Genomic DNA, 4,442 nt, shown 5'->3' on the forward strand with positions numbered 1-4,442 from the left:
GTATATGTAAGGGTCCCACTGCCTGCAGCCTGCCTTGCTGATGGCCGCTGATTACCAACACCGGGCGGCCATCAGCCTGATGAGCCTCTCCATCTACTTAAGGCTGCAGTCCGGTGTGACTCAACGCTGGAGCATATCACCTCTTATGGTATAGTACTGTTGTGAGGCAAATGTCTTGGTGAAAAGAATTTGTTCACCTTTTGCTCTTTTTTCCAGTTTCCTGGTTCCTCGTGCTTTTTGGATTCCCTCGTGACCTGATCTGGATCCCTTGGCCTGTCAGGTATCCCTCGTGCCTCTTTGCCTCCAGTTGCCAGCCTTCCTCGTTCCCCTTTGGACCCTTGTTGGATTTCCCTCTGCTGCTCGATCTCCTTGGACTGAAGGACCAGCTCTCCTCTTCGGGTTTGGACTGTAAGGACAAACGTTCATTAAACAAACCACTCTGGCCTTCCCCGTTGGACAACTATTAACCTGTCGTCCCTCTTTCCAGGAGCCTCTGTGAAGCAGCTTGTGGACGCTTTAATATCACTCTACATAATAAACACTGTTCTTTTGTATTTCCCCTGTGTCTGCCTCGTTCTGGGTCTCATAACATCTGGGTTCCCCGCGCACTCCTAACAGTATATAGTTTATTCATTTTAAAAAAGTACAAAACAATTTCATAACAATATAAAAAAAGGATACAAAAGATTTAAAATGAAAGGCAGCAGAAAGAAGAAAAAATCTTATTATATCTGCCCCTTTTTTTCAAACAATTATTTCAGACATAATAATCTTCAAGTAACAGAACAAAATGAATAACTCTTTCTAATTTTTCTAATTCTAATACAAAACACACACTAAGCTACTTCATATATACTTTTTTAACAATTCAGTTTTGATCTTTTTCTTAAATGTACACATTGACTTGGCATTTTTCACATCACTCTCTAGACCATTCCACAATCCAACTCCTTGGATTGAGGTAGACCTTCCCTTCAGACTAGTTCTGAATTTTGGTTTGACAAATATCTCTATCCCCTTAAGATTGTAACAACTTTGTCTTTTAACAACATTTCTTTGGATATTTAATGGTAATGTGTTATTTTGAGCCCTATACATAACTGATAAAATACTGTAATCTACCAAATCATGGAACTTCAATAACTTCAGTTGATAAAATAATGTGCTTGATGGGTGACTGTAATGCTTTCTGGTGATAATTCTTACAGCTCTTTTCTGTCAAATAAAAATAGGTTTTGTAAATGTTTTACACGCTTTCCCCAAACATCAATGCAATAGATTAAATGTGGAACAATGATTGTGTTATACAACACGTACAGAGCTTTATCATTTAATAATTCCCTGACTTTGTACAGTACTGCAATAGATTTAGATATTTTTGTTCTTACAGAATTTATGTGATTTTTCCATGTTAGATGTTCATCAATGATTACACCCAAAAATTTCATCTCATTAACTCTACAAATCTCAACACCCTCAATTTTAAATGGATCATCAACAGTTCTCTTTTTGTTACTAAATATCATGTATTTAGTTTTATCTAAATTTAATGATAATTTATTAAGTTTAAACCAAGTTTGTATTTTATCAAATTCTGTCTTCATCAATTCCAACATCTGTTTTACATCTTTACCCAAACAAAAAAATGTGGTGTCATCTGCAAAAAGGACACATTTGAGGAGTCCTGATACATTCACTAAGTCATTCACATATAAAATAAATAACTTTGGTCCAAGTACAGAGCCTTGAGGAACTCCACAAGTGATATTGCACAGGTCAGATCTTACACCATTTATTTGTACAAACTGTTTCCTATCTTTTAAATAGCTAGATACCCATTGTAATGCTGGTCCTCTTATACCATATTTATTTAATTTTTCAAGGAGAATAGTGTGGTCAATAGTATTGAATGCTTTTTTTAAATCAACAAAAATACTAACACAATACTGTTTTTGATCGACAGCAGTAGTTATTTGTTCTATTAATTCCATGAGAGCCATTGATGTAGAGTTTTTTGCTCTAAACCCATACTGACTGCTACTTAGAATGTTTTGTTTAGTAATAAATTTATCCAATCTGGTCACAAATAGTTTTTCTAGAATTTTTGAGAACTGTGGTAATAAGGATATTGGTCTATAATTATTGAACACACATTTATCACCATTTTTAAAGAGAGGAACTACCTTTGCTACTTTCATATTGTCTGGAAATATTCCTTTTGAAAATGATAAATTACAAATATATGTAAACGGCTCGATAACATAACTCATTATGTCCTTTACAAACATCATATCCATGTCCACCCAGTCTTTTGATCTCTTATCTGTAAGATTTTTTACAACATTCATTATTTCTTCTTTGTCAGTTCCATTAAGAAAAATACTGTTGTCACAACTTATAACTGAATGGTTCACATTATTGTCTACTTTTGGTATTTTAGCTGCAAGGCTTGATCCAACGTTCACAAAATGATGATTAAATCCATTTACAATTTCATTTTCATCATGGATTTCATCGTCATCTTTCAAAAAATATTGTGAAATACCTGTTTTTGCTTTATGACTTTTCAGAACACTATTTATTACTCGCCATGTAGCTTTCATATCACCATTACTTTTATTTAATAAATCACTATAATATTCCTTCTTGTGTTTCCTTATAATCCCTACTAATTTATTTTTATACTTCTTATATTTCTCTTCAGCCTCTTGTGTTCTCAATTTCAAGAAACATGTATACAAATAATTCTTTTTTTTACAAGCATTTCTCAACCCTTTCGTCATCCATGTTTGGTCAACAACATTTCTCTTTGTATAATTATTTTGCACACAATTCTTTTCATACAGAGCTCCTAAAATATTCATAAACTCATATGATCTGTTCACATCATCAACATACACGTCTTTCCAGCTTTGTTTATGTAAATCATCTTTTAATTTGTCCAATGCTTTTTTTGATGTGTTTATTGTTTTTTCTTAATTGTGATTTCTTTTTTAATGCTTTGATCATTTTTATAAATCATGAAAACTGGTAAATGATCACTCAAATCACTCATTAAAATACCTCCCATCCCATCCCCATTTGTTACATTTGTGAAAATATTATCGATTATTGTAGCACTATGAGTTGTAATTCTTGTTGGTTTTGATATTAACGGATAAAGATTTAAACTATACAATGAATTTGTAAATGTACTGATGTTATTTGAATCTGTTTTAATTCCCAGGTCAATTTTAAAGTCTCCACACAAAAAAATGTTTTTATTAAAACTCTTGTCCAATAATTGTACGATTTTATCAGTGAATATTTCTATATTTGATCCTGGAGATCGATATACACAACTTATCAATATGTTTTTATCATTCTTGTTTATTATTTCTATTGTTATTATGTCCATGATATTATCAACAATTATTGACATTTCATTAATTAATTTACATTTTACTTCATTTTTAACAAATAGAGCCACTCCACCACCTCTTTTGTTGCTTCTGTTCACATGATATAATTCATACCCTTCCATGTGAACATTAGTTCATCGTTGAGCCATGTCTCTGACAGTGCTATTATTGTAAAGGTTCTGTTTAGCTGTTTTAAATAATCTGTTATTTTGGATATATTTGCATTTATACTTCTACTGTTAAAGTGAATAATAGAGAGACCTCCATTTGTTATATTGATGTCATTAAACTGTTCTTCATTGTAATATTCACAGTCTTTTATTTCAGGGAAAAAAATTTGTATCAATCACATCTTCAACATTGTATATTTTAAACTCTAAGTCTTCGTATGTTGCCATGTTTTAATGTATTTGTTTATTTTATATTTTGTTAATTTCTTGTTTGTCAAGTTATGTCGATGATTTATCATCTGTCATCTCCAGAGCTCATTTTAGTTTTTCCAGATCTTTCAGGTCTTTTATTATTTTAGCCTGAGATCCTTCCTGTAGTTTGATCCAGATGTTTCCATTTCTTGTCCAAGTTGATGCTATTTTTTTCTGTTTTTTCAACCACCTTGCTTCACGTGCAATATTTCCATTTTTTTTTAGTTAGATGTTCATTTATGTAAACATTTGTTCCCTTCAGTTTTTTTGCTTGCATTATTACCTTGTTTCTTTATTTCCTGCTAATGAACTTTATGACTATGGATGGTTTGGCTTTATCTGATTTGTTGGGCAGGGTGTGACAGATTGACATGTCCTCATGTTCGATGTCAATGTCTTTGTTTTGTAAAAAATTCACTACTTGCTCCTCCAGAGTCTGTAGTTCTTCCTGTGGTGCATCTTCTGCTGCATTAGTACCAGCAACAACTCTTGCATAAGTCCAGTTCCTAACTTCCAGTCCAGTGATCACCAAGTTGTCTATTTTTGTGTATTGTTCCATGTCGTCTACTTTCTGTTCCAGTTCAGCTATTTTTCTGTCTTTATTAGTCATCAGTTCTTT

This window comes from Nematolebias whitei, chromosome 17 (genome assembly GCF_014905685.2).
Source record: "Nematolebias whitei isolate Nwh7 chromosome 17, NemWhi1, whole genome shotgun sequence".
In the NCBI taxonomy this organism is placed as follows: domain Eukaryota; kingdom Metazoa; phylum Chordata; class Actinopteri; order Cyprinodontiformes; family Rivulidae; genus Nematolebias; species Nematolebias whitei.